The 19,898-nt window shown below is 40.9% G+C and overlaps 1 non-coding gene across 1 annotated transcript; it reads right to left on the bottom strand.

Annotated features, from left to right (window-relative positions):
* Positions 1–5,316: 5,316 nt before the first annotated feature.
* On the bottom strand, positions 5,317–5,423 carry LOC118490875. The gene has a single exon (XR_004890100.1). It is a non-coding gene; the product is annotated as a small nucleolar RNA R71 (small nucleolar RNA).
* Between the last annotated feature and the right edge of the window lie 14,475 nt (positions 5,424–19,898).

Genomic DNA, 19,898 nt, shown 5'->3' on the forward strand with positions numbered 1-19,898 from the left:
TTAATCATGTTTAGTGATCACAACAACATCAAACATCAATATTAACCAACAAATCATCAGAAAATCAACAAGAATCATAACAACACAAGATCTACATGATTTACACACATAACTTCTCTTTATCCACACTTTAACACATTATGTTCAAGACTTGTTCATGAGCTTTAAAGTTTCTTAACTTTTTATCATTCTAACATCTATTAACCACTTAAATAACATAAAGAATAAACGGATCTAAGTTCTTACCACTAGCTCAAGGCTAGGGAAGTTCGAGTGTAGAAAAGTGATGGTTAATAGCGAATGGAGAAGGTCCTTCCGCTTCCGAGAGCACCAAGCTTCGTTGTATGACCCGTAGCACCTTTGAGTGTGTAAGAAATGGTTGTATGGAGGTTGGATGGTGGCGAGATGATGGTGGTATGATGGCAGCCGAGAATGGGGATGGAGGGAGGAAGGAGAGCTTTGTTTGTTGTGTGTTTAGTGAAATGAAGTTGGTTAACTCCTATGCTAATTTATAAACCAAGTAGTAACATAATCCATCATGTAATATGTCCCCAAGATATTCAACATATGGATTATAATAATCAAAGGAAATCATGTGGGAGTCCTTCTTTGTCTCCTAACCGGTTTGGGGGGGGGGGGGGGTTGGTCTAGTTGAAATGTAAAGGTAAGTTAACTTAGTTAACTAGAAGGTTAAGTGTCTAGTTAGTGTGTTAATTAATATAAGGTGTGTTAGGGTCTTCGGGGACCCTAACTAGTTCAGAAAAGTAAGAACAATATGTTTGACAATATTTTTATGTTCTGGGTAAAGTCCGGTTGTTTGGTTCGATACTGTTCCATTAAAATGCTTAATTAATCCGTATAGAGTCCTATATATATATTTTTGCAACTATATTAATTTTCAACCCTCAGGAAAGCATACCGGACTGTTTAGTAACTTTTCTCTATACTGCTAGTGTGTTAAAAAGCGCATGTAATATAACACAGAAATCAGAGAGCAGTTAAGTAATTCCACACAGTCGTCAAACACTTTAATTATCAATAATAAATTGTATGGGATACATGGGATTTTGAGGGTTGGCACATTCTCCCCTTGTTAAGAAAATTTCGTCCCGAAATTTAGCACGTGGTTACTGAGGAAGCTAGTTAAGTTGCGTTGTTTTCCTGATTTTCCTGGGGTGTCACATCATCCCCCCGTTGATATGGAATTTCATCCCTAAATTCTACAGTAGCTTCAGTCTCAGTAGTGGTTGTGTTTTTCTTAAACAACTGGGGATACATGAGTTTCATTTGGTCTTCTCGTTCCCAGGTATACTCTGGGCCACGACGGGAATTCCAACGAACTCGGACGAGAGGTATTCTGGTGTGCTTGAGAAGCTTAATGTCTTGATCCGTAATCTCTACTGGTTCCTCGACGAATCGCAGCTAGTCGTCGATAGTGAGTTCCTTGAGAGGAACTATGGGGGTCTCGTCTGACAGACACTACTTCAGATTTGACACGTGGAAAACATTGTGAACTCCGCTGAGTTCTTCAGGTAGATTCAACCAGTAGGCGACCTTGCCAATTCTCTCGGTGATTTCGAAGGGTCCAACGTATCGCGGGTTTAGTTTGCCTCGTTTGCCGAAATGAACTACACCCTTCCAAGGTGAGACTTTGAGTAGCACTCGATCCCCAAGCTGGAACTCGAGTGGCTTCCTTCGCTTATCGGCATAGCTTTTCTGACGGTCACGAGCTGCCGCCATGCGTTGTCGTATTTGAGCAATCTTCTCGGTTGTATCTACTACGAGTTCTGGGCCAGTGATTTGACTGTCACCAACTTCTGCCCAACAGAGAGGTGATCGGCACTTGCGTCCATGCAATGCCTCGAACGGAGCGGCCTGGATGCTGGTGTGGTAGCTGTTGTTATATGAAAACTCCACTAACGGGAGATGCTTTTCCCAACCGTTACCAAAATCGATTACACATGCCCTAAGCATGTCTTCAAGAGTTTGGATGGTGCGTTCTGATTGCCCATCCGTCTGTGGATGATAAGCGGTGCTCATATCTAATCGTGAGCCAAAAGACTTGTGCATAGCTTGCCATAGTTTAGAGGTGAAACACGCGTCACGATCAGAAATGATGGAGGTTGGCACTCCGTGCCTTGATACCACTTCTCTATGTACATGTCTGCTAGAGTAGAAAACTTATCTGTTTCTTTGATAGGCAGAAAATGTGCAGACTTGGTCAGTCGATCCACGATCACCCAAATGGTATCATTTCCGCGTTGAGACCTGGGCAGGCCAGTAACAAAATCCATGGAAATTTGCTCCCACTTCCATTTAGGTATCTCTGGTTGTTGGAGTGGGCCTGATGGTTTCTGGTATTCGACCTTGACCCTGGCACAAGTCAAGCATTTACTGACGTAGGTTGCTATGCTGGCTTTCATACCAGGCCACCAGTATGTAGTCTTTAAGTCGTGGTACATCTTATCCGCACCAGAATGTACTGAATAACGAGACTTATGCGCTTCATCCATCACGAGCTCGCGTAAGTCTCCATACAGAGGAACCCAGATGCGTCCGTTAACATAGTAGGCGCCGTTTTCCTTTTGTTCTAGCCGTTGTCTCGATCCTCGTAGGGACTCAGCCCTGATGTTCTCAGCCTTTAATGCTTCAGCCTGAGCATCGCGAATCTGAGCGGGTAGGTTAGATTGGATGGTCAGCTGTAACGCACGTACACGCTTAGGTATGGTATTGATGTGTGTAAAATGCAACATATAAAACACATCAATTAAGGCATAAAACTAACCCTTTTTTAGTACTAATGTTGGAAAAAGAGTGTTTTTGTCTTCCTTTTGTATTTTCAGGATGAAATGAGCTCAAAATCACAAAAGAAGCAAAAAGACCACTAATTCTACCATAAATACAAGAAAAGGAACAAAAGTAGACTGCCCGGACCCTCAACGGCACCTCCCAAAGCAAAAAGGAAGAAACAGAGTCTGAACACGCCCCGTGTCCAGCGAACACGGGGGCGTGCCCAGGAAGCAGCAGAAAAGACAAACCAGTAGAAGCTTCCATTGCCCACCACGGGGCCGTGTCCAGCGAGCACGGGGGCGTGGTGAAAGTACAGCAGGCGCATTAATTGTAATTCGCAATTACAATTAATGAGGAGAGAGAGTGTCAGGCGGGCACGGGGCCGTGTCCAGCGGACACGGGGCCGTGTCCAGCCTTCTGTTCAGCCTATAAATAGAGGAGCTTGGCTTCATTCTCTCTCATCCCTTGGCACACCACCTCTCTCACACCTCATCCACCACCCACCACCACCATAACACCATCATCCACCACCATCATCCATTGTCCATCGTAGAGTGTGTGAGTCGTCTCGGGATCCAAGATTGATCGTAAGAGTTCTTGACAATCAAGGCCATGTTTGCCTAAGTCTCTTACATCACTTGGTGAAGACAAGTGTTTAGTATAATACTTTTTATTTTTAATCTTTTGCACTTTTTATTTGGTTTTGTATTAATGACTTTAATAACTAGTTACTTATGTTGAAGGTGATCTTTCCTTATCGTTTGTCCGTGGTGTCTTGGCGTTATTTTACTGTCTATATAAAATAAAAGATTTTCACCATTCATATCTCCACGGTCTATATGGAGGTATGTTGGCTACCTGGTCGGGGGTTAAGGGAACGGTTTGGTAAGGGTCTTGCCCTTGTTCAGCGTTTAGAGGTCCTGCTTGGGACCTGGGTCAAATTTAGTAGGATCTCCTTCAATGCCCATAGGTATTGGATGGCGGGGATCCAAACTCTTTGACCCCCTCATAAGTTAACTACTATTAATACTATAACCCGGCTATTTAGGACTGTATCCCTGCTGACTCAGACTACTTAGCCGAGGGTAACGTCACCGCCAAAAGCGGGGCCTACCATAATTTGCATTAATAACTTAATTCATTATCTTTCAATAATCCGACCCTTTAGGATTGTATCCTTGCTGACTCAAACTACTGGGTTGAGGGTAACGTCGCCTTCAAAAGAGGGGCCTACTACAATAACTAAGATAATCTCTTAAACAAGTGCAAAAGTGCGAAAATAATCAAAGGTTATACTAATACACGTGTCGGATCCAAGTGATTCATCTTGTCTATCTGTTTTTATTTTATTTTTATTTTCAGCATTTAGTTAGTTTTTATTTTTCTTAGTTTAAAACATTTTTCTAACTTTTTGATTTGGTTAGACGTTGAGGATAAACCGGTATTAAAAGCTCTTGTGTCCTTGGACGACCTCGGTATCTTACCAACACTATACTACGTCCACGATGGGTGCACTTGCCCATATGTGTGTTTAGTGTTAGTGAATATCGTGTTTTATAAATTTAAAACTTGGCTAAAAGTGTAAAAAGGGCTTAATTATATATCAAAAATATATACACACTGACACGCATCAAGTTTTTGGCGCCGTTGCCGGGGACACAAGGATTTTAAGAAAGTTAGGAATCAACGGCCTAATCATATTTTTATTTTTCTTTAATTTTTTAGGATTTTTTCTTAAATTTTTAGCTTCTGCAGAGCTCAGCACGGGGCCGTGCCTGGTCGGACACGGGCTGTGCTCAGCAAAGTTACTGGCAGTTTTTGTTTTTCAAGTTACAGAAGGCTGACCACGGGGCCGTGCCGGTGCAACACGGGGCCGTGTCCAACTTCCAGTAACTGGGATCTGGAAAACAATCACTGTATCTCCGACCACGGGGCCGTGTTCGCTCAACACGGGGCCGTGGTGAACCTTCTGACCGACATTCTTTTTTGTTTTTATTGCAGGACTTGGAACCCGACACCATCCTCACGTAGTGTATGAGCTCCAGTTCCAATAAAGACATAAAAGAACCGCTAGAAGAACCCGAACGCTTTCTCAGAAAAAGGTTAAAAGCCAAAAATCAAGAGAAGGTTTCGGGTGATCCACCCCCAATGGCGGACCAACGTACCCTTATGGATTATCTACGGCCCACCGTAGGTAATCTAGGCGCCGCTATCAATGCTCCGAATGTCGAAGCCAATAACTTCGAGCTTCGACCGCATTTGATACAAATGCTCCAAAACTCCGCAACCTTCCACGGGCTTGCGGACGAGGATCCTCATCTACATATAACTAATTTCTTAGAAATATGTGATACCTTTCGGATCAATGGAGCATCAAACGACGCCATACGCCTCCGTATGTTTCCGTTCTCACTAAAAGACCGAGCGAAAGCTTGGCTCAACACCCTCCCAGCTGGATCGGTAAACACCTGGGATGAACTAGCCCAAAAGTTTCTATATAAGTATTTCCCTCCTTCTAAAACTGCTAAATTAATGGCTGAAATTAATACATACTCACAAGAGGACGAGGAATCCTTATATGAAACATGGGAAAGGTTCAAGGAGCTATTACGCAAGTGTCCCCATCATGGCCTCGCGATATGGCAACAAGTATCCACTTTCTACAATGGATTGTTGCCACACACTAGGCAGACACTTGATTCTAGCTCCGGGGGACTTTTAGGTAATCGACGCCCACACGAAATATATAATCAAATTGAGGAAATTGCTCAAACCAATTTTCAATGGCACACTCCCCGGGGAAATAAGTCTATCGCCCCGGGCGCCCATAAGGTCGACGAAAGCACCTCTTTACAAGCCCAAATCGAGGCCCTTTCTTCAAAAATAAAAAAATTAGAAATGACAAAAACAGTCTCGGTTATGGCTTGTGAAGGGTGTGGTGGGTCACATGAAAATTGGAGTTGCATGAAAGAAACGGACGATCAACAAGAAATGGTAAACTACATTGATAATAGACCTAGGCCGTCGGGTCCTCCAACGGGAACTTACAACCAAGGATGGCGAAACCACCCAAACCTTGGTTGGAGGGAAACCGGCAATAGTAGTAACCAACAAACCCAACGAACAAACTTTCAGCAATCAAGAAATGAGTCACAAAATTTCACTCAACAACAAGGTGGACGAGAAAGGCTCGAAGATACTATATCTCGCCTCGTCTCCGACACTGATAAGAAAAACTCGGAAAGATTTCTACAATTAGAATCTAATTTTAGGAATCAACAAGCTAGCATTCAAAACATAGAAAAACAAATAAATCAACTAGCACAAAATTTTTCCGAGAGACCACAAGGCGCATTACCTAGCAATACCGAAACAAACCCAAAGGCGCAAGGTCACCTCATCACACTACGAAACCGCACCGTAGGGCCTGCAGAAGTACCTCCACCAACGGAAGAAACAATGCCGACACATCTGCAGGAAAAGAACTCTCCCCCATCACCAGAACCTACCAAGGCTCCTCGAGTTCCATACCCCGGTAGGTTAATTCGTCAAAAAACCAATGAGCAATTCGCAAAATTCGAAAGTTTGTTAAAACAATTGCATGTCAATATTCCTTTTATCGAAGTCCTAACCCAAATGCCCAAATACTCTAAATTTATGAGGGACTTCCTTACACATAAAAAGAAAATTGAAAATTTGCAATTAGTTAATTTAGGCGAAGAATGCTCTGCCCTCGTACTCAATAAACTACCCCAAAAGAAAATCGATCCCGGAAGTTTCACGATTCCATGTTCAATAGGGGAATCACCCGTTCGCAATGCCTTGGCCGACTTAGGGGCTAGCATTAACCTCATGCCCTCATCAATGTTCAAAAGGCTTGGCTTGGGAACCACGAGCCCTACAAAAATAAGCATACAACTCGCTGATCGATCAGTCAAGTTCCCACAAGGTGTCATCGAGAATGTCTTGGTAAGGGTAAGCAAATTCGTTTATCCCGTTGACTTTGTCATACTCGACATGGAGGAAGACACCGAGGTCCCCCTTATCCTAGGGAGACCCTTCCTTGCCACAGCACAAGCAGTGGTAGACATGAATGAAGGGACACTGACTTTGAGGTATGGGGACGATGAGGTGAAGTTCGGAGTTGGGAAGAAAATAGAAGACGACGACCCAATCAATTACATGAAGGTTATTGATTCAAGCTTGGATGCCGCTCTCCGACGGTGTAACTTGGGAAGCAAGGCACTCCACTCAGAAGATATATGACCAGGAATCGGGTCTAGCCAAGGACCCTTATAAACGTGGCGCACCACGGAGGCATTCCGCGGATCTATCCTTAGTTTAGTTTAGGTTAATCTTTTAATTTTTGCAGAATAAAACACACTCATGGTGGTAATGGATGAAAAAGGGAACGAGAAAAAATGGAACCATGCACGAAGAACAGAGCAACCCGACAAAAATCTCCATCACAGAAGGCTCAACACGGGCCGTGCCCAACCAACACGGCCCCGTGCTGAGCCCCTGCAGAAAAATCACCCAGTTCAGGTAACTGGACACGGGCCGTGTTCAGCGGACACGCCCCCGTGTCCAGGCTTCTGTTTCAATTCTGTAATTTCTGTTACTGGCACTTGACCACGGGGCCGTGCCCGGTGAACACGGGGCCGTGTCCAGAATGCCAGTAACATAAATCTTTGCTTTTTAACACACTTTTATACATTCTAATCAACCAAAAATATTATTTTTGGACACATTGAGGACAATGTGTAATTTAAGTGTGGGGGGGATGCTAAAACCTTGAAATTTTGCAAAATCCTAAACACAAGCCTTACACAAAACTCTATTGGAACCGCTAAACACCCCAAATTTTTTTTTCAAAAACTTTTTCATTTTTTTATTTACTTGTCTTAGTTTAAGTTGGGAAGAACAAGTTCTAAAAAAGGTTATATTTTTACAAGTTTACAACCGATAGCGTCGTGATAAAAAAGGAACCAACATAAGAAAATTATGAAACGGCATAACAAGTCTAGTTTAAAATTCGATTATATATGCTTGGTCACATTAAAAACCCATTCCCACAAAAGTGAGTTTTGAGCCTTTATTGAGCATAAAAATACACATATTTAGATTAAATGCTCATTTTTCGTTTCTTGTGTGAATAGCCGCTCGGTCCTTACAAATCTAGAACTTGCCACGACGATACATTCCCGGTCCTTACCAACTTAAACCCAAGTAAGTAAATGATGGAGGCATTAGGACTAACTATTTTTCTTTCAAAACCATTATTTTTCATTTTTTTTACCTACCCAAAATCCCCCTAGATAGCCCCTTTGAGCCTAAACCTTTCATTTCATTACCCCCAAAAAAAAAAATTTTTTTTTTACCCACCAAAAACCTTTTTCATTTTTCACCTTTATTTTAGTAACAAGCTCGGTTTTTCATAAACGTGCCCTTTTATGTGACGATCAAAAAAAAAAAAAAAAAAATTTATGATGATGAAGTCAAAAAACAAACAAAAGCTATAAAAAGCTTGTTTGGAGAAATACTTCAAAAATAAAAAGTCACTAAAAATAAGGTACTTCACGAAAACCGACGCTTGTTACGATTTTTCGCCCTTTTTACTAACCACTAACCAACCACCCACCTTTTAACCCAAGCCTTCTCCCAAAAAGTCCTCTTGATATTTACAAAGGTAAAAAGTTAAAAAGGAGGAGGATTGATTGCTTGGCAAGCCTATGGAAAGACGTAAGTTCCGTGCCGCTCTCGAGTGATTCACTAAAATATACACCTTCGGCCGAGTGTTGAGTGATCTCCCGTGAGGTATGTGAACTTGTATATAAATGGAATTTTAATAAGGCATGCTATGCCCAAATAAGTAATTTATCTTATGAAAAGTTCAAAATAAATCATAACGAATAGGATTGTAAATAAATAAAAATAAAGCCTATAAAAACCTTGGATTCCCGACACTCTAGGACAAGCTAAAAACTTCTCTTCTACCTATTCCATTTGGGAGTGTAAGCCACATTTAAAGAGTTTTGCTTGAGGACAAGCAAAAGTTCAAGTGTGGGGGTATTTGATGTGTGTAAAATGCAACATATAAAACACATCAATTAAGGCATAAAACTAACCCTTTATTAGTACTAATGTTGGAAAAAGAGTGTTTTTGTCTTCCTTTTGTATTTTCAGGATGAAATGAGCTCAAAATCACAAAAGAAGCAAAAAGACCACTAATTCTACCATAAATACAAGAAAAGGAACAAAAGTAGACTGCCCGGACCCTCAACGGCACCTCCCAAAGCAAAAAGGAAGAAACAGAGTCTGAACACGCCCCGTGTCCAGCGAACACGGGGGCGTGCCCAGGAAGCAGCAGAAAAGACAAACCAGTAGAAGCTTCCATTGCCCACCACGGGGCCGTGTCCAGCGAGCACGGGGGCGTGGTGAAAGTACAGCAGGCGCATTAATTGTAATTCGCAATTACAATTAATGAGGAGAGAGAGTGTCAGGCGGGCACGGGGCCGTGTCCAGCGGACACGGGGCCGTGTCCAGCCTTCTGTTCAGCCTATAAATAGAGGAGCTTGGCTTCATTCTCTCTCATCCCTTGGCACACCACCTCTCTCACACCTCATCCACCACCCACCACCACCATAACACCATCATCCACCACCATCATCCATTGTCCATCGTAGAGTGTGTGAGTCGTCTCGGGATCCAAGATTGATCGTAAGAGTTCTTGACAATCAAGGCCATGTTTGCCTAAGTCTCTTACATCACTTGGTGAAGACAAGTGTTTAGTATAATACTTTTTATTTTTAATCTTTTGCACTTTTTATTTGGTTTTGTATTAATGACTTTAATAACTAGTTACTTATGTTGAAGGTGATCTTTCCTTATCGTTTGTCCGTGGTGTCTTGGCGTTATTTTACTGTCTATATAAAATAAAAGATTTTCACCATTCATATCTCCACGGTCTATATGGAGGTATGTTGGCTACCTGGTCGGGGGTTAAGGGAACGGTTTGGTAAGGGTCTTGCCCTTGTTCAGCGTTTAGAGGTCCTGCTTGGGACCTGGGTCAAATTTAGTAGGATCTCCTTCAATGCCCATAGGTATTGGATGGCGGGGATCCAAACTCTTTGACCCCCTCATAAGTTAACTACTATTAATACTATAACCCGGCTATTTAGGACTGTATCCCTGCTGACTCAGACTACTTAGCCGAGGGTAACGTCACCGCCAAAAGCGGGGCCTACCATAATTTGCATTAATAACTTAATTCATTATCTTTCAATAATCCGACCCTTTAGGATTGTATCCTTGCTGACTCAAACTACTGGGTTGAGGGTAACGTCGCCTTCAAAAGAGGGGCCTACTACAATAACTAAGATAATCTCTTAAACAAGTGCAAAAGTGCGAAAATAATCAAAGGTTATACTAATACACGTGTCGGATCCAAGTGATTCATCTTGTCTATCTGTTTTTATTTTATTTTTATTTTCAGCATTTAGTTACTTTTTATTTTTCTTAGTTTAAAACATTTTTCTAACTTTTTGATTTGGTTAGACGTTGAGGATAAACCGGTATTAAAAGCTCTTGTGTCCTTGGACGACCTCGGTATCTTACCAACACTATACTACGTCCACGATGGGTGCACTTGCCCATATGTGTGTTTAGTGTTAGTGAATATCGTGTTTTATAAATTTAAAACTTGGCTAAAAGTGTAAAAAGGGCTTAATTATATATCAAAAATATATACACACTGACACGCATCAGTATCCTTTCGGCTGAGGGCGTCGGCCACAACATTGGCTTTGCCCAGATGATATTTGATAGCACATTCATAATCGTTCAAGAGCTCGACCCATCGACGTTGTCGCATATTCAATTCCTTTTGCTTGAAGATATGCTCGAGACTCCTGTGATCGGTGTAAATGGTGCACTTGGTACCGTACAGGTAATGTCTCCATATCTTAAGCGCGAAAACAACTGCTCCCAATTCCAGGTCGTACGTAGTGTAGTTCCTTTCGTGAACCTTAAGTTGGCGTGATGCGTAGGCAATGACCTTGTCACGTTGCATCAACACGCAACCAAGTCCTTGGATGGAAGCGTCGCAGTAAACCACAAAATCATCTGTGCCTTCAGGCAATGAGAGAATGGGCGCGCTACAAAGTCTATCTTTCAAGTGCTGAAATGCTGACTCCTGTGCATCGCCCCAATGGTAGGTGACACCCTTCTGAGTCAGTGAAGTGAGAGGTTGTGCAATCTTGGAGAAATCTTTGATGAATCTTCTGTGGTATCCTGCCAAACCCAAGAATTGGCGGATTTCTGTTGGTGTACGGGGTGCAGGCCAGTTCTTGATCGAGTCAACCTTGGACGGATCAACATGAATCCCATCCTTGTTCACCACATGGCCCAGAAAATGGACTTCGCGAAGCCAGAAGTCACATTTCGAAAACTTGGCATACAGCTGCTCTTTACGAAGTAGTTCCAGAATAAGCCTCAGGTGTTGCTCGTGTTCCTCCTGACTCTTAGAATAGATCTGGATGTCGTCGATGAAGACTATGACAAATTTATCCAAGTAAGGCTTGCACACTCGGTTCATGAGTTCCATGAAGACTCATAATGGCCGTAACGAGTTCTGAATGCTGTCTTGGGGACGTCTTCCTCTCGGACTCACAACTGATGGTAGCCCGATCTCAAATCAATCTTGGAATAGAAACTCGACCCTTGCAACTGGTCGAACAAGTCATCAAAGCGTGGAAGAGGATAACGATTCTTCACAGTCACCTTGTTGAGCTCACGGTAGTCAATACACATCCTGAAGGTACCGTCTTTCTTCTTTACGAATAACACTGGAGCTCCCCATGGAGAAGAGCTAGGACGTATGAATCCCTTTTCCAAGAGTTCTTGTAGTTGCGTAGACAGTTCTTCGAGTTCGGATGGGGCTAGACGATAAGGGGCTCGTGCTATGGGCGCTGCTCCAGGAGCTAGCTCGATTTGAAACTCAACTAGGCGATGAGGCGGGAGACCAGGTAATTCCTCAGGGAATACCTCGGGAAAGTCGCGTACAATAGGTATGTCTTCTATTTTCCTTTCTTCCGCGGATGTGTCAGTAACGAGTGCCAAAATGGCAGTGTGGCCCTCTCGCAAACACTTCTGGGCCTTAAGGAAAGAGATAATGCCTACAACAGCACCACTCTTGTGGCCATGAATCACGAGAGGTTCTTCACCAGAGTGAGGAATGCGAACGATTTTCTCCTTGCAAACAATCTCCGCTTGATGGTGAGATAGCCAATCCATCCCAATAACGACGTCGAAACTACCCAGTGGGATAGGAATAAGGTCGATAGAGAAGGCCTGACCAGCTAAGACGAGGTTACAACCTTTGATTACGTGCGTGGCCTCGAGAATTTTACCGTTTGCTAGCTCTACTGTGTGTTTGGGGATCAAAAGTGTTGGAGTGCGCTTAAGCATTTGGCTAACTTTTAAGGACACATAACTAGTATCGGCACCTGAATCAAATAACACAGTAACAAAGAAGTCGTCCAGAAGAAACTTACCCATTACAACGTTGGGATCGTTCCTTGCTTCTCCCTGACCAATCACGAACACCCGTCCTTGGGCGCCATTGCCATTATTGTTACCTCCATTGTTGCCTCCGTTGTTGTTTCCATTGGGGTTCCCGTTTCTTTGGTTGTTGTTCTGGTTTTCGTTCAGCTGGGGGCAGTTCCTCTTAAAGTGGTCTTCAGCGCCACACTGAAAGCATCCTTTATTTCCTTGCTGATGTTGCTGCTGGTGGTTCTGTGGAGCTTGTTGTTGTTGTTGGAGATTCTGATTCACAGGACGTGGGCTCCTGCAATCTTTGGCGTCGTGACCCAGCTTGTGACATCTCTGACAACGACCCTTGTTGCACTGGCCGCTGTGGTGCAGATTACATCGATTGCACTTAGGGTGATTTCCCTTGTACCCACCTTGACCTTGATTTCCAGATGACTGCTGACTGGGGCTCCTGTACTCATCTGTCTTTCGCTGCTGAGATTGAGCTGAAGCAGAACCCTTGCCCAGATTTCCATCCCACTTGCTCTTATTGTCGTTGGGAGCATCAGAAGTAGTGGCGCTAATTCGTTTGGGCAGTTTGTTCTGCTCAACTGCCTGATCAGTGAGACGATGAGCCAACTTGACGATTTGCTGTATGGTGCCAAGGTTAGCTGAGGTTACGTGGCTTTGAATTTCTGGCACCAAGCCCTTAAGATACAGCTCAATGCGTTTGTAGGAAGGGTCCACCATAGTAGGGCACAAGATGGCTAGCTCATTTGACCTCTTCGTGTATGCCTCAATCTCAGATCCCATCATTTTTAAATTGAAAAATTCCACCTCCAGCTTGTGGATGTCGTCACGACTGCAGTACTCTTCTCTAATCAGTTCTTTGAAACCGTTCCATGGGGTGGAATTAGCAACCGCCAACCCTAGCAGTTGAACTTGTGCTTTCCACCAGGTTAATGCAGCTCCTTCGAGTGTTCCAGTAGCATATTTCACCCTTCGATCTTCGGGGCATTCACACATCTCAAAAACAGACTCAAGCTTCTCGAACCAGTGAAGAAGGCCTACAACACCTTCTGTGCCACTGAAAGTGCTTGGTCGGCAATCCATGAAGGTTTTGAATGTGCACACAGGAGGCTGAGCATGTTGACTTCCTGCAGGGACAGCTGCGAGTGCCTCAGCAACTCGTTCATTGATCAAGGCCGTCAACTGGGCTTGAGTGAGGTTGATACGTCCTCTGCGTCCGTTCATGATCTTTATAATGAAGCAACATAAGTGAGAATAGTGTCGCAAAAGTGCGTAAGTGTGGGACGACAGTAGAAAGTAAGCACACAAGGTTCAAGTAGCAGTTATCACGTTAACTAATGCACAGTGTAAACTATCTAACCGGCAACATAACATAAATCATACCACCTATGGTGTCGAGTCTTGCACGTGGAGCGAAGCGTCGTTGTGGATCGTTGAGCACTGTACAGGTTATAGTCTGGTTTTATCAAAAAGCTTATCCCTTTTTAAAACCAAGTTCACTATAACCAATGGCTCTGATACCAATCTTTCACACCCCCAAAATCCACCATGCGGAGTACCACCGCTTGGAGGCGTGACGTGACCAGGATCGAGCCACCAATCACACTGAACAACGTATTTAAGTAAATCAAGCCAACCACAATACGATTGGTGACTAAAAGCTAGTTAACCAAGTTTTAATTTAGATAGCGGAGGCATAAACATAAAGTTCAAAAAATAAGTTCGCAGTTCATAAGTTTAAAGTCCAACACATAGGTTTAATAAGTTCATAATGATTTAAATATTAAACACTGGACATAACTGTCCGTACACCACAACGACTCCATCCTCGTGCAAGCTCCAAGCAGTTAGCGACCTGTAAGGCATGTAACAACGAGTCAACAACAAAGTTGAGTGAGTTCACGTTTGGTTGTTTAGTTTTTAAGTTGTTTTCCGAAAACATGGTTTGTCTTTCGTTGGCGTAATTGCCGTGGGGGTTACCCCTTAGTTGAAAGAAAGTTTTAACCAGTTCATTCTTTATTACCCATACCCTGTTCATGATTAGTGGGGGCTTCCCCATGTGAACTACTAGACCGTATGATATCGACTACTATGCAAGTAAGTTTTGCCCTACATCAGTGTCTATCATCACTGATGGTTTGCCGTAGTCCATTAGAACACGCCCGTCCGACTGGCACGGTGTGAGGTTTGTTAAACCTAACAACGCTATTAACTAATGACCCGCTCGCCATTGGCCTCGGCGATTAAGTCGATATAAAATGAGGGACTTATGATAGAGTTTTGTCTAGTAAGTTTTAAGGTTGTTTTCCTACCCAAGGAGGACGAACGTACGTAGTTCTCCCAAAGAGAATACGCAGGATTAATACTGGCATCCTACCCAAGGAGGATGGCCATACATATCCCACTTAAGTAAGATATGTAGATTCCGTTTTAATTCTTTAACCCATTCCCAAACCACCGGGAATCCCATGCCTTAGAAAAGGTGTGAACTCACCTCGGTTTGCTCGGTTAGATTCTCAAATACAGCTAACAGTCAAAGTCGGTCAATCACGTCCTAGTAGGATTACCACTTAGTTTATTAGCGACTTCAGATAAGCACAAAATTCCTACACGCATCTAACACATAACATGCATCACTTTAACGGTTTATGCCCATATAAGCCTCCCATCTATTCCCCACTCATAAACAAACATACGACATTGCACGTAACACTTTTATCAACACATAACATGTTAGATCATTCACAGATAGCATACTCGACATTTAGACGCGCAAATTACAACTTATGTAGTTTCAGCTTAAATATTCAAAAGCGGGCTGTTTTCTGGGATTTTAATAAAATAGTTAACTTGTTCCAAAATTCCCATATTTTTACAAAAAGCCCTAAACGATCCAAATATTATTGTGTAAAAATCTCGGGATCCAATTCATCACCAATATCTTGTAAAAATTCATTTTCCGGACTGCAGTCCACGGAATAATTTACAAAAAATTCATTGTAACTCCGATTTACGAAATTCCAGTGGGGTAATTACAAATACTTCAGTTGTCATCTACAGTACAATTTTCATAATCTAACTCTACACAGAACTCACGTTATGACAGAAAACAAAACGCATATTTTCAGCAGAAAAATGCAGCTCTAGCTGCTGTTACGAAATGACACTTTAAAAATAGTAAACGGAGTCCAAAAATTATGATTCCAGTGCCATTAGAACCGTATTTCCTAATATCACATCTTAGACTCAAAATATCAGTTTTTCGTTGAGTTTATGACCTGTTTACAGCCAACTGAAGTTGGCTGTAAAACTTGGACAAATTCTGTTTTTAGTCTTTAGCTTTCTGGTTTGTGTTCGCTTGATTCCGTTAATCATGTTTAGTGATCACAACAACATCAAACATCAATATTAACCAACAAATCATCAGAAAATCAACAAGAATCATAACAACACAAGATCTACATGATTTACACACATAACTTCTCTTTATCCACACTTTAACACATTATGTTCAAGACTTGTTCATGAGCTTTAAAGTTTCTTAACTTTTTATCATTCTAACATCTATTAACCACTTTAACATAAAGAATGAACGGATCTAAGTTCTTACCACTAGCTCAAGGCTAGGGAAGTTCGAGTGTAGAAAAGTGATGGTTAATAGCGAATGGAGAAGGTCCTTCCGCTTCCGAGAGCACAAAGCTTCGTTGTATGACCCGTAGCACCTTTGAGTATGTAAGAAATGGTTGTATGGAGGTTGGATGGTGGCGAGATGGTGGTGGTATGATGGCAGCCGAGAATGGGGATGGAGGGAGGAAGGAGAGCTTTGTTTATTGTGTGTTTAGTGAAATGAAGTTGGTTAACTCTTATGCTAATTTATAAACCAAGTAGTAACATAATCCATCATGTAATATGTCCCCAAGATATTCAACATATGGATTATAATAATCAAAGGAAATCATGTGGGAGTCCTTTTTTGTCTCCTAACCGGTTTGGGGGGGGGGGGTTGGTCTAGTTGAAATGTAAAGGTAAGTTAACTTAGTTAACTAGAAGGTTAAGTGTCTAGTTAGTGTGTTAATTAATATAAGGTGTGTTAAGATCTTCGGGGACCCTAACTAATTCAGAAAAGTAAGAACAATATGTTTGACAATATTATTATGTTCTGGGTAAAGTCCGGTTGTTCGGTTCGATACTGTTCCGTTAAAATGCTTAATTAATCTGTATAGAGTCCTATATATATATATATATATATATATATATATATATATATATATATATATATATATATATATATATATATATATTTGCAACGTTATTAATTTTCAACCCTCAGGAAAGCATACCGGACTATTTAGTAACTTTTTTGTATACTGCTAGTGTGTTAACAAGCGCATGTAAATATAATACAGAAATCAGAGAGCAGTTAAGTAATTCCACACAGTCGTCAAACACTTTAATTATCAATAATAAATTGTACGGACTATATATATATATATATATATATATATATATATATTTGCAACGTTATTAATTTTCAACCCTCAGGAAAGCATACCGGACTATTTAGTAACTTTTTTGTATACTGCTAGTGTGTTAACAAGCGCATGTAAATATAATACAGAAATCAGAGAGCAGTTAAGTAATTCCACACAGTCGTCAAACACTTTAATTATCAATAATAAATTGTACGGGATACATGGGATTTTGAGGGTTGTCACAATATACATCAGTTTTATAAAAATAAAATATAATTCAACCTCTAAATTTTATAAAACTAAAATGGTAGTGAGCTTATAGTATGTACTAAGTTTGTAATTCATCTTCTACTCTTTTAAATTCGTTTCTAACAAAAAAGAAAAGCCACTCCCCTCCCCCATCAAATAACGTAACGTTACCAAACCTTAAAATTACCCACCAAATAGTAAGTATAATGTCATGAACCAAAAGTTTATTTAATTAAAATACTTGGAATAAATATTAGTTAGTTACCCTCATAATCTTAATTAGATAAATATTTTATTTCTGCCAACATATTTCTTAGGTGCTTAACACGTTTAAAAATATGAAGCGTTTTACAATTTTTTTCGATCTCTAGACTTGATTAAATACTAAAAGTTGTAACCGAATGTTTTGTGCTGCACACCATTGATATTTATTTTATATATCGTTTTCTCTTTATAAAACTGATCTATGTAAAAAAAAAACTGGATATTAATTTCTGTCTTAATTTATAAAATTTAAAACATCCTTCACCTTAACAGAAAAAATAACTGAGTTAATAGTTTGGATGAAAATTATTAAAAATTACGTGACAAAACTATTAATTTTTCATTTTATAAAAACTGCATGTATATTTTGTTTTATATATATGTGACAAAATTAATTAAATAAAATAGATTAAAAAGAGTTTGAGTAAATTGTCAAAATCGTCACCGAGGTTTTATATTTGCCCGTTTTATCCAAATATCCTTCAACTTAACATAAAAAGTGTGACAACCCGCAACTTTAGGTTACTACTTTAACCTAACCACAGTTAATTTAATGATACATTCATAGTACTGCATTTAACTAGGGTTAGTTAAATGAGTCTACGTTGGTAATTCGAGGAATTACCGAAACACATACATGATAACTCTCAAACATTGATGACTAATGCGAATAATAATTATAAACGGATGGTTTATACGAAACTTAGGTGCTGCATGACAAATACGTGAACTATATGCTTTAATTGTAAATTATATGTTATTATGTGGTTCTTGTGTGAAAGTTATATTATTAGGGGGTGCTTAGAGTATTTGTGAAACTCTAATAAACTATTCAAAACCCTAAATTCTCCATAACTTCTCTGTACGACATTTCTACACTCTCTAGTCATCTCTAATCCTTCTTCAATCATTCTTGGCTTCACAAGTTCACACACATCAATCCTTGATCTTTATTCCATCTAGATTTAAGCAGAGATAAGTGTTTATGATTATATGATATGTTGTTGATCTTGTTCTTTTGGTTTATACAAACCCTAGATGATCCAAACAATTGATTGTGTGTGATTGATTATGCCAATGAATATGTAATTGCTTAGACAAATGATTGTGAAATGATTGTTTGATGTTTGTGGTATGATAACACTGCTAGATTGATTGATTTGATGCCTGATATTATTGATTTCTGCGCATTTGAGGTTTTCTGTTCGTGAAAACGTCGAAGAAAGAGGATTTCTGGATTTGTCAGACTTTGTGAAGTCACAAAGTGTTCATATTTGTTAAAGTCTGTTAAGTCCGCATTTGTAAATCTTTTAATAGATCCGCAATTATGAAATTGTTGTTGGTCCGCACTTGTATAACATATAGAAGTCATGTTGTCCGCACTTGTGGCTTTGAATGATGTCCGTACTTAAATGATTCAGCTTATCCGCACTTATGTTAATAAAAGGGGCTCCGCGCTTGTGTCCCATACCTTGTCCGCACATAAATAATATCAAGGTAGTCCGCATATAGATGTATTAAGTGTCCGCACTTAATAAATGGAAAAAAGAGTTCACACATATGAAACATCAACCTGTCCGCACTTGTGGGGTTTATATGGGATCCACACTTAAAGTTTTCAAGCTAGTCTGCACATGTAGTTGATGATTAGTCTGTATTTGTTGGAATTGGGAGATGGTCCGCATTTAAAGCCATGGTGGCATCCGCACTTAACTGACTTGATGAGGTCCAAACTTAAGGTTTAAGAGTTAAAAACATAACTTCCCTTACATTGTCCGAACTTGTAGTTTATAACAGAATCCGAACATAATATCCTTTTACACGGTTCGAACTTGTAGTTAAGGTTATTATATCTGAACTTAATTGATGCTTGATGTGCGCAAAATGCAACATATAAATTACATCAAGTGTGGCATAAAACTAACCCTTTTTTAGTACTAATGTTGGAAAAAGTATGTTTTTGTCTTCCTTTTGTATTTTCAGGATTAAATGAGCTCAAATAAACAAAAGAAGCAAAAAAGCAGCTAAATCTAACATAAATACAAGAAAAGGAACAAACGTGGCATGCCCGACCCCCCGACAGCATCTTCCCAAGCAAAAACAAGTAAACAGAAGGCTGAACACGCCCCGTGCTCAATGAGCACGGGGGCGTGCCCAAGTGTCAGCAGAAAAGACAAAGTTGTAGAAGCTTCTATCACCCACCACGGCGCCGGGGTCAACTCTAAGATTCGCAGAATCTGAGGAAATCTTGATAGTACAGATACGCTTCTGCACACGGGGTCGTGCTCAGCGGACACGGGGGCGTGGTCAACTAATGCAGACAAACTGCAATTAATGAAGAAAGAGAAGAGGGATGGACATGGGGCCGTGCCCGAGCTTCTGTTCACGCTATAAATAGGGGTGCTTGGCTCACTTGCAAATCATCCCTTGGCACACCACCTCTCTCACATTTCACCCACACTCCACCACCACCACAACACCATCATCCCCCACCATCATCCATCATCCATCATAGAGTGTGTGAGTCATCTCGGGATCCAAGATTGATCGTAAGAGTTCTTG

Source organism: Helianthus annuus, chromosome 3 (genome assembly GCF_002127325.2).
Source record: "Helianthus annuus cultivar XRQ/B chromosome 3, HanXRQr2.0-SUNRISE, whole genome shotgun sequence".
NCBI lineage: Eukaryota > Viridiplantae > Streptophyta > Magnoliopsida > Asterales > Asteraceae > Helianthus > Helianthus annuus.